The 12,557-nt window shown below is 34.7% G+C and overlaps 1 long non-coding RNA gene across 2 annotated transcripts in view; it reads right to left on the bottom strand.

Moving 5' to 3' along the window:
• The window catches only part of LOC123863348 (uncharacterized), a 420,091-nt gene that overhangs the window by 139,811 nt on the left and 267,723 nt on the right, over window positions 1-12,557 (bottom strand). The gene's annotated exons all lie outside the window — the stretch shown is intronic.

The following is a 12,557-nucleotide window of genomic DNA, read 5'->3' as shown; positions in this document are numbered from 1 at the left end:
AAGGCTAAAAGGGCTTTACTCACATTCCTTTGTGGCTAAGTTATTGGATACAATCTAGTGTTTGCTGCTGAGATATATGCAAGATCTGAAAGGCAGGGACAGAAATAGAAGTCATCTTTTACAGTTCCTAAACAGGTTCTAAAAAACATGTGCCTTTGTAAGCTCCATGTGCTGATACCTAGTTACCAATGTCATGAACAAAAAGTAACTATGCGGGTAGCAACATTGATAACAGGAGTAGCTTCTTAACATCTAGACTGCAACTAAAATAATTTGGTCTTTAAATCAAGGGTTTAGTGATTTTTTTTTTTTAACTTTCCTTAACTAAATACTTCTGATGATATGTAACCACCATATTACCTGAATTAAACCCCTCTCTGTTTAAAATACCTAGAACTTTGCCTGAGAGAGTATTAGGTAACTGGAGATGTTGCAGGAAAACGACTCAGAATTGATTTATCTGACTTGGTTGTTTTGAAGGTTGGAAAATGGCATGCTATTAGTCCACAGACACATGCCAAAATACTTACATAAATTATTATCCTGTAATTCCCTGGAACAAAATGCTCATTGAAGGCAACCTCTGGCAGAACAGCTGGCTGCTGGAACATACTGTTTCGATGAGACGGAGTAATACAAACTGTGGAGTAGGCTAGCTATTCTGATAGCACTGGAGATTTTATTTTTAAAAAAGGGTAAGGGGCGCCTGGGTGGCTCAGTTGGTTAAGCGGCTGCCTTTGGCTCAGGTCATGATCCCAGAGTCGGGATCTCTGCTCAGCAGGGAGCCTGCTTCTCCCTCTCCCTCTGCTGCTCCCCCTGCTTGTGCTCTCTCTCTCTGTCAAATAAATAAATAAAAATCTTTAAAAAAAAAAAAGGGTAAGTTCAAGGTTTTAAATTCTTAGCTTAAGTGATAATAAAGAAAGAAAGCTCCCATGTTTATCCTAAAAGAATCTCATACCTCTTGCAGATGCAGGGTTGGGCTGCTGAAACTGAAAAGAAGAGCAGAAACTTCTACAGGTTGCTTAAATTATAACATAAATGGGTTTATCAGCCCTGCCAGATCTCATAAAATTTAAGGGATTGACTAGGACTCTCAAAAGTGGAATGGGACATTTGGATGATTTATGATGAATATAAAGACTTTAACCCACAAATCACAAAAAGTCTCTGTAAAATCAGGAAAATTGCCTCTTCTCCTGTCTAGTGACAGAAGTTCTGCCTTGCCTGATGATTTGCAATGACCTCACCTGAAGCAGTTAATTCAAAAGTAGATAGCAATTGTCATTCTCCACTGCTGTCATCCCACATTCTTTCCAGGATTGTACGTGGATTAAGATTCCAGCATGCCCAAAGTAACAAGTATAAACTCTGAGCTGGGAAAACAGTTAATGCCCTAAGAATTATATGATATTACCAATTTACACAGGCAGAGACCTGGGTTTTATATGAAGTGATAGATTCAATGGGTTTCATTAATTGAGACAATATGAACATAAAAAAAAGTAAAACCCTTCTCCAAATACTGGTTCATCAACAATTCATCTGTGGCTTTTATTATACCAAACCAACCAAGTCTTAACTTTCCAAATATATGCTAAACTATTTAAGGGAAGATTCTCAGGGAAAATCATATATATTCTCTAAAACAATCATTTTAAATAAAATATCATGACTATCACAAAATAAAGGAGCCCTCATTTCTGACATTGTTGATATCAATAGCGAATCACTTAAATACTAACAATTAAATAAACAACAAATCATCAAAGGGCATAACTATACATGCTTATTTAAAATTAAAAATCGAATAAGCATGTGGTATGCAATTATTTAAATTTTGAGGGATACAATTCATTTTGACAATGCTATGTGATACTGGTAGTAGGGAAAATGTAAAAAGGTACATGTGGTATTTACATATAGTTTTAGGTGGTTCGCAAAATTCCTGTATCCCATAACTGGAATCCCTATGATAATACACATCTTGGGGTAAGAAATCCTGTTAGAACAGTCTAAATTATTTCCTTGGAGTAAGAAATCAGGTTATCAGAGGCCAGAGTATCTATTTGTACTAATTAATTTTATAAGCCCTCTCCAATAGAATTTCCATTACCGTATTTTACATATATATATAAATATTTCATTTTACATATGTATTGATATATGTAATATATAGATGGACTTAGGAGACATGTACACATACACATTCACACACACAGTGATATTTACTGGAGGTTTAGAGACATCATTAAATACAATGTTCCATTTTGGAGGTCATGAGGGAATTTCCTACCAGATTTTGATATCAAGCAAAGCTGTGCAATTAAAGATTAACCTGATTTTTAAATGGTTTTAATTCAATGAACAAAAATCTTATATATTTTCTTTTGCTGTTACAATTAAACACAGTCATTCTGAGATCCATCTGTAGCAAGTGCACAAAATGGTCTGCATTTACGTGGTTTTATTATTTTTCCATCTCTGTTTTACTCTAATCTAAAATTTTGTTTTATCCTTTATTACATACACTTTGCAAGAAATTTTAAACACTTGGTAAAACAAGATAAGGGATAAAACTTATAAATAAATCTAATAATTATTTATTGTGTTTCAAGTCACAGAAAAATGCTTTAAAAATTCTTTACCCAGGATATATTTTTAGATGTACATTCCAGAGTGCAAGACTATAAGTGGAATGTTTGTCATTGCATATTTATTTGAAGTACAAATTAAGGATCATAAGCATTTTATCAACAGCATTTTTCACAACATTCAATATAAAGGAGCAAATTAAATCAAACTGATATTCTTTTCTGCATTATATAAATGATAAGAGACTAGGTCTCCCATTTGATGTTTGGCCAAAATAGTGTAGCATAGCCAAATCTGTCCTGTACCTTGACCTCTGTCACTGGTCAAAAATAAAACACCTTTATAGATATCATAAATGCTTCCAGTACCATTATTTTTAAAAAATTAGCTACAGCCTCTTCTGACACACACCCTCACCTCACTCATGCAGCTTATTTCTGGCAGAGACTACAAATTATGAGAACAGTACTACAAGGCTCTCAGCTTTTATTATAGTTTTCCTTATTTTGTTACTTCTATCTTATGAAATATGTTGGTTCTAAGTTACATATTTTCAGTAATATCCTGAATTTATATGTTGTGGTAGCTAAAATTTTAATTTAGAATTATGTCCAAATACCTACGTAGCCTAAATTCTTCAATTTGTAATGATAGCTAGGTAAGTCATGTCTTCTCTCCCAGTTAAGATGATTCCAAATTTTTTCTTTTATTGTTTTTCTCTTTTCACCCATATACCCACATATCCATGCATTTATTTATACGTCCATTCTTTTATTCAACAAAATAAAATACATAGCTTGAAAGATCATGAAAGATTCTTGATCGCCTAATAAAGGAGACTGAGAGTCCAATAATCAGGTGTTGACATTGTTGCATGGTAAGCATTATTATGATCATCAGTCATCTTTGAACTTAGGTTAACATTAGTTCTAAAAGTATAATTACTTCATCTTGGAGTATATTCCATTTATTTTGGTGGGTAATATTCACTTGTTCTAAAGAGACAGCTTCATGTAGCCCATTTCAGTCATTGATTGTATTCATTGTCAAGCTCCATCAGTGTTGATTCACTGAAGATTCTATACATCAGTTCATAACTCGTCTTAAATATTATAGCGTCATAAATGTTGCCTTTTTAGGTAATTCAATCTTAGCTTTTATTAAACTGCATTTACAAAAACAAACAAACAAACAAAAAAAAACCTCTTTCTGCCTATACTACTCCTATGTAGAATCTTTTCTTGTTTGCCAAAAACATAGTTTCAACACAATGCATATATTTCTCTTCCATTGTTTTCAATCATAAATAAGATTTGCCTTAGTGAAAATAAAAACCTTTATTTTATTTTTTATTATTTTTTTTAAAGATTTTATTTATTTGACAGAGAGAGACACTGTGAGAGAGGGAACAGAAGCAGGGGGAGTGGGAGAGGGAGAAGCAGGCTTCCTGCTGAGCAAAGGGAGCCCGATGCGGGGCTCGATCCCAGGGACTCTGGGATCATGACCTGAGCCAGAGGTAGACGCGTAACAACTGAGCCACCCAGGTGCCCCAACAATCTTTATTTTAAATAATCAATTCTAATCTATTAAGATTTTAAGATATTAAAATAATTATTTATGCTATATTTATATTATAATTATATAATATATAAATATATATTTATAACATAAATATATATATTAATAAATTGATATAATATAAATATATAAAATGTATTAATATAATTATTATTTGTATTAGCTCATGGAGTGCTTTAAAAATGTATTTTGATCTCTTTATAATCTATGCTTATTAAGCTTAGTTTACTTGCTAATTTTACCCATTTCCTAATTAGAACTGCAAATACCATGATCAATAGCAAACCCAGTAGAAAATAAACTAGATGGCAATATTTTACTTTTTTAAAAACAAAAAACCCCCTGTTTTGGGGGTGCCTGGGTGACTCAGACAATCTGCCTTAGGTCCAGATCATGATCCCAAGGTCCTGGGATTGAGCCCCACATCTGTCTCCCCCTGCTCAGTGGAAAGCCAACTTCTCTCTCTGCCTGTGGCTCCCCCTGCTTGTGCTCTCTCTCCCTCTCTGTCAAATAAATAAAATCTTAAAAAAAAAAAAAAAACTCCTGTTTTTAATTGCAATCTGGTAACCTGTGGCTACAATCAACCTCTAATACATTTGGTGGCCAATACTCTGTCCACCCTCTTTCTCAGGTTAAGTGTATCATCCAAAAGGAACTCTGCATTATAACATGTGATGGTGGTTACTCATCAGAAATTATGACACCTGGAGTCACCACAGTGATAGAAAGTTTAAATAGATCAATCTTAGTTGAGTATTTTGGAATATTTTAATATTTTTGCAGAGCCAGTAATACTCATCAGAGGCCTGAAAACCACTCATGAATAAGCACCAAAAATCTTTGGGCAAGGCTTTCATAGATCACAGGAATTCCTCTATTTCCAAAACCCTCCCCAATTTTAGCCTACCTTGCCTATTCACATAAATCTCATGAAGAGAGAATAGTATAGAGGGTTTTTGTTTTTTCCTTTTTTGAAATTCATGCCCAGAATTGAGTTTATCATTCCCATCTATAATTGATTTGGATAATGATCATCTGCTTTTCTTTTATTAAATTTTTGTCCCCTTCCAAGCCCTTACTCTCACAAAAGAACTTTTTTTTTTTTTTAAAGATTTTATTTATTTGAGAGAGAGAATGAGACAGAGAGCATGAGAGCATGAGAGGGAGGAGGGTCAGAGGGAGAAGCAGACTCCCTGCCGAGCAGGGAGCCCGATGCGGGACTCGATCCTGGGACTCCAGGATCATGACCTGAGCCGAAGGCAGTCGCTCAACCAACTGAGCCACCCAGGCGCTGCCCTCACAAAAGAACTTTTTAGTATATGTAATATAGGTCTCTCCCATCTATCTTTTTTTTTTTTTAAGATTTTATTTATTTATTTGAGAGAGAGAGAATGAGAGAGAGCACATGAGAGTGGGGAGGGTCAGAGGGAGAAGCAGACTCCCTGCCAAGCAGGGAGCCCAATGCGGGACTCGATCCAGGGACTCCAGGATCATGACCTGAGCTTAACCAACTGAGCCACCCAGGCGCCCGGTCTCTCCCATCTATCTTTCAAGTATTTTGGGGGATAGTGCTATATCCTTGTAACCGTATTGTGGTATTTCAGGTGAGTATTTATTGAAATTGTGTTGTGCTTCTAATACCATTCTATTTTTTTCCTATTTTTATGGGTGATAGTCATAGCACACTCTCTAATTCTTGCTATCATTCCAGTGTGGATATGAAAATCCCACCACATCTTCTCTTATGAGTTACACATTTTTGAAAGAATATACCCAGAAATGAGAATGCTGGATCACAGGCAACTTAATTTCATGAGATACTGCCAAATTGCTTTCCAGTATTTATACCTCCAACAGCCACGCACTTAAGCTCCCATTTGCCATATCCTCACTAGGCTTAGATACTATGTGACTTTCTAATTTGTGCCATTGTGGAGAATGCAAAGTGTTCTTTACCTTGTATTTCTCTGATGAATAATGAGAATAAACAATCTCTTCAAATGCTTACAGGTCTTTCTGATTTCCACCTCTCTGAATTACTATTCATTTTCTAAGTACTCTCTTCTTTCTAATGATGTATTGCTAAAAGAGTTCCTTAAATATTCTTGATATCTCATACCTTATTTTGATATTGCAAATACCTTCTCCCTATTACCCTTTTATATACTTTTCTTTTGGTTGTTTTGTTAAACAGAATTTTTTTAAAATTTCAGTGCAAACTTTCCATTTTTTAGTAGGATCAGATTACAATCAAGAAGTCTGAAAGAACTCAGTGCTAAGCCTTATTTCAGAAGTATAAATGGTCCTTGCTTTAAAAATCATCCGTGGCACATCCTTGCATCTCCTCTTATGTTCAGCATCAGTAGACCAGATGAATTCCAAAATATGCAATTTCTATTCATCAACTTGAAGAAAGTGAATATTTTTTAAATTTTTTATTTTATTTTATTATGAAAGAAAGTGAGTATTAATCTAGATAAACAAATGAATTATCTCAAAGCATTATGAAGAGAAAGAGGTATGGATGGCCATAAGCAGGCTTGATGCAGAGTGACAGGGCTCCAATGTAATATAGTAGGTTGAAAAACAAAGAAGATATTTCACTCAGCTTTAAAACCTGTTTTTGAAACAGGGAGTTCCAGATTACCTCCTTAAATTTCAATAAATCTTTTTTGTGTGTGTGGTTGCTGTTCCTTGTTTTCACTTTTTTTTAACCTATGAAAGTTATGATGAATACCATTTTGTTCTCTGTGTAAAATTAAGAGATTTTCTTTATATCCTGACCAATGAAAAAGAACTTAATATTTTTTAGTTTTCAAAACTTGAAGAACTTATTTTAGGTGAAAATAATCTTGAAATAGATAGATTTTTTTTTTTTTTTGTCTTGAAGAGCATAACAAGTGAGTCATTTTCTTTAATGTGTTTCAGGGTTGTCGCTATGAACCCTACATATTTTACTTGGCTGCCACACTAAGTTGCCTAAAGAGGTTACTGAGGGATTCCTTGAACCTACAATAAATAATTACAAACCCTGCTTTTTAAATTAATATACCAAATAATCATAATTTTTCTCCTATTTTCCTACTGTCACTGGGAGAAATAATTTCTTTCTACCTTCATTTTCTCATCTGTACAAAAAAGATGCTAATAATAGCTACTTCATAATGGGTCTGTGATGAGTAAGTCCATTTATATAAACATTTACAGGGTTTGGCCCATAGTAAGCATTATGTATGTATCAGCTATAAGCTATATTTTTATTATTAATGATATTGTAATTCTTATCTTTAGCCTCTATATAGCAATATCCCCTTTTTGAAAATTTTAAAGTTTAGTTGAAATACAATATTATATTAGTTTCAGGTGTGCAACATAGTGATTTGACATTTATATACATTATGATATGCTCACCATAATTATAGTTACTGTTACCATACAATATTATTACAATCTAATTGATTATTCTCTATGCTGTACTTTCCATCCCCACGATTTATTTATTTTATAAATGGAAGCTTGCACCCCTTAATCCTCCTCACCTATCCCCCCCACCCTCTAGCAACCACCAATTTGTTCTCTGTATTTATTTTATCTGTTTCTGTTTTATTTGTTTTGCTTTTTAGAGTTTACATGTAAGTGAAATCATATGGTATTTGTCTTTTCTGTCTGATTTGTTTCAAGTAGCATAATACCCCTCATCCATTTTGTCATGAATAGCAAGGTTTCATTCTTTTTTATGGCTGAGTAATATTCCATTGTGTTTATATATCATATCTTCTTTATTCATTCACTTCGGTTGTTTCCATATCTTGGCCATTGTAAATAATGCTGCAATAAACATAAAAGTGCATACATACATCATTTTGAATTAGTGTCTTTCATTTTCTTTGGGTAAATACCTAGAAATGGAATTACTGGATCATATAGCATTCTATGTTTTTAATTGAAATATAGTTGACACACAACGTTATATTAGTTTCAGGTGTACAACACAGTGATCTGATAAGTCTATACATTATGCTATGCTCACCACAAGTGTAGCTACCATTTGTCACCATACAAGGCTATTACAATACGATTGACTATATTTCCTATTCTGTATCCTTCATGTCCATGACTCATTCATCCCATAACTAGAAGCCTGTATCTCCCACTCCCCTTCACCCATTTTGCTTATTCCCCCACCCCCTGCCCTCTGGCAAGCATCAGTTTGTTCTCTGTATTTATGAATCTGTTTCTGCTTGGTGTTTCTATTTTTAATTTTTTGAGGAAACTCCATGTTGTTTTCCATACTGGCGATACCAATTTAATTTCCCACCAGTAATGCACAAGAGTTCCTTCTTTTTTCTCCATATCCTTGTCAACACTTGTTATTTTTTGTCTTTTTGATACCAGCCACTCTGATGTGAAGAGCTACGTCATTGTGTTTTTAATTGCATTTCCCTAGTGATTAGTTAGCCATCTGTATGTCTTCTTTGGAAAAAACATCTATCAGGTCCTTCACCCATTTTTTAATTGGGTTATTTGGGTTTGTTTGTTTGTTTGTTTGTTTTTTGGTGTCATTGTATGAGTTCTTTATATATTTTGGATATTAACCCCTTGTATGCTGTGTCATTTGCAAATATCTTCTCCCATTCAGTAAGTTGCCCTTTCCTTTTGTTACTAGTTTCTTTTGTTGTGAAAAGCCTTTTTTAATTTGATCCAGTTCCAATTTTTTATTTAGCAATATCCCTTTAATCAAATTTTCCATGGATAGTAAAATAGCCAATATTGTTAGCATTGTGTGTAAAATTTTACCAAACTACCTCTAAATGATTAGGTAGACTCTGTAACACTGTGATATCAGGCAGAATATATATACACAATGTGTATATATGTATGTGTGTATGTATATGCCTTAATCCCATTAAGAGATGACCATTATTATTATCTTTGTTTTACAAATAAGGAAACTAAGGCAGAAAGAAGTAGTTGTTCATAGTCTGACGGTGGAAGGAAATGTAGAAAAACTATAGCTATCAGGTATATGAACTTGAAAAGTAATGGTTTGCTGTCATTTACACCCACTGACCTATCCACACCCACATCTAAAAAAAAATACCAAAGAATTTCAGCTCCAATAGCTTTCATCTCACTTATCCAATCTATTCCACCACCCAAATATTTGATTACCCATTTATGACATAATAAATTCTAAAAATTCCCTGTCTTATCTATTACAGATAATGGTTATAAAATATAATGTTCTGAAATCATTAAGTTCTCCTGTTGCCATTACATCGCCATTACAGCAATGCCCTTTTGGAAAGAGAACCTATCAAAAGCATGGAATTTAGGGAGCTATACAATGCAGTCTTCAGATAGTACCATCAAACGATATAATAAAACCATAAAATCTGCAATGAACCAGTATTTAATAAAGTTTTCACTCTGATCATATTAGCAAACTTGTTTGAGTCCTGAGTACCCAGAGTGATAGAAGGACATTCTGAGGGCACTTAATAAAAGAGAATTTGGAAGTCACAGTCCATACGTTTGTCCCCCTTACATTGAATGGCATATTTCTAGGAAGAGATTTTTTTTTTAAGAAATCCTACATAAAACTAGCCAGCTGACAAGAAAGTAAATCCTATGCTTAAGTATTTTCTTTATTCTTAAATCAGTTCATTGTGCCCAGATATCACTGTCTGTATGCTCAATAAGATTTAGTACTTTTATAAATGTCTGAAAGGAAAACTATAGTTGGTCTGATAAAGGAGTGTTCTGAAAAATGTGTTTGGATGTTATCTCCTTTTAAGGATGAAACAACAACCTATGAGCTATTTACCATGCCAGTTTTCCAGGCAGCTGTTGCCCCAACAATATTAGAATATTGGACAAAGTTCTAATCTCAGCTGAACTATGCATTGGTATCTGCACTGAAATAGAACATTCAAGTGTTATTAGCCTCTGTTTCCTCTACTGATATAGTCAACTTTACTGTCCCTCTTGTACCTGGGAGATGGGATGATTCTATGCAGGTCTACATTAAAGTGTGTATGTTAAATCATGTAGAAGTGGCAGATGAAAGAATCTCTCATCCACACTCTGCACACAATGTAACCAAAACAAATCATTCCATGAATGATTTCCCCATACTTTCACCAAAAGATGGGAGAAAAACAACTCAAATCCTATTCTACTTCCATGTAAGGGAATAAGAAGAAAATTGTAAGACAATGAATGTAAAAGAAATTAGAGAACCCAAAGTTCAAAAGAATACAGCATAACAATTCCCAGACTTCCAATACAGAGCTTATTAAAGAAGATAACTTGTCCTGAGAGATTTTAATGTAGTAAGACTTACTGGTAATTCTGGTATAGGTAGTCTAAGGACCACATTATTCAAAACAAATGTCTATTAGCATGGTCATTATGCCTAGGACATTATGCCCGGTCTTTAAAATGTATGAAGTCAAGTATATACTTTTCTTTTAGTTTATGCTTAAAATAAGGCAATACTCATTGGTTTGAATATGACTTTGGGAAATTTTGGAAAGAGAAGAGGTGAACCTATTGTAGACATATCATTCTAAAAAGTGCTGGCCCTACATAATCCTGAACAAAGCCACCCTAGCTTCATGTAGTAGATGCCTCTGCTTCCCCCAAATTTGTCCTTTAGCCAACCTCTGACTTCAGCTGCAGTTCAGGCTCATCTGTAGCTTTCTGATGCAGTGTTCTACCTGTAAAGGATGCTTACAGGATCTTTCCACTTTCTATTAGGCATCTTCTCTAAGGCTATGGGAAATCCCTCAATCCATATGTTGATTCCATTCAGAAGTGTGGGTTAAAGCTCCTAGGACCAGCCTTATCCCATGATCTGGTACCTCTTCTCTCAATTGGTGTGTTGTGGGAAGGGTTCTCCATAATTCTTAGGAGACCCAGGGGAATCAGTCGCCAATATCCACTGTGACAACCTCAAAAATATACCTGAATATTGAGAATATTGGCCTATCTTCCCTCTGTGTCTCATTCTCCCCACTCTTTAATCCCTACTTCCTAGGGCAACCAAGGTCTTGTCTCATACTTTGCTTTCAGGAGAACACAAACTAAGATATTTCTCTAAGCCTTTGTTCTGCCTTCTGCCTCAGGTTATCCACGCAGTTGCAGAGGATAAGCAGTTGACAGCAATCCATGTCCTTATACTATTATCCTTTCTAGGTCCAAAGTGATTATCTATAATCTAGTTGCGACAGTTTTCTGGCTACAAGTTATTTTTAAATAAAATTTAACATCTACCATATGTCACATATGTTGCTCAATGTTTTACATGTGTTATTATGCTCAGTTGTCATAACATCCTGTAAGTTATATTAGTCTCATTTTATAGATGACAAAATTATGCTTCAAGGAGTTGAAGTAACTTGTCTGATGTCACTAAAGTCATAAGTAGCTTAGTCAGTATTCAAGTCCAAATCTGTACAGCTCCGAAGCCAATATTCTGTCCACTTCTTAGGAGAAAAAATATCATTCCAAATCAGTGAAATGGCATATACTACCCACTAGATTTATCTAGGTACCAAAGATTTTTTTTTATAACTGTCAAGTGTCTCTTAAATAGCTGTTCTGCCTTTTCCTGGAGATAAGGTGTTGATTTATCTCAGCATATGTGTGCTCAGATACGGCAGAGCTGCCAACAAATAGAGTTAATCCTCATAAAAGAGACAGGAAAGACTTCATGGTAGACATGCTACAAGATGATTCAGATGATTTCAGTGTAAGTTTCTGATTTGTGTGATGTTTAGCACTTATTTCAGATACCTTCCTCTAATATCAGGTCCCAAGCAGAAGTAATGCTAATTAAACAAGATTCTAATCAACTAATTACTTAAATGCTACCCAAATTACACAAATTATCATTGTGTTTACTGACAGTAACCATTTCCATTCATACCATTATACCTAGTGAGAGAAGAAATGAGGTTATCATATTCTCCCATATCATTTTACTATCATACTTTTCCAGAAATATTTGAGTCAGTGAATGTGAGGCTAATCTCATTTTTGAGAGGATAGACCTGGAATCCAGACAAGTTACATGATTTTTTTAAAGGTTTTATTTATTTATTTGAGAGAGAGAGAGAGCACGAGCAGGGTGGAGGGGCAGAGGGAGGGGGAGAAGCAGACTCCCTGCTGAGCAGGGAAACTGCTGCCGGGGTTGATACCAGGACCCTGGGATCATGACCTGAGCCGTAGGCAGGCATTTAACCGACTGAGCCACTCAGGCACCCCTAAGTTACATGATTCGTTCAAGGGCACAAAGCTGGAGTTTGGCAAACTGAAACAGAACTGGATTCCCAGTTCTGTGATATCACACATTGACTAAAATAGACACATAGTGCCTGTAA

This window comes from Mirounga angustirostris, unplaced genomic scaffold (genome assembly GCF_029215605.1).
Source record: "Mirounga angustirostris isolate CCGP_5_RB_7025 unplaced genomic scaffold, mMirAng1.0.hap1 SCAF_1, whole genome shotgun sequence".
Lineage (NCBI taxonomy): Eukaryota > Metazoa > Chordata > Mammalia > Carnivora > Phocidae > Mirounga > Mirounga angustirostris.
Note: the sequence above shows the minus strand (reverse complement) of the source record. Positions and strands in the feature narration are given on the sequence as shown.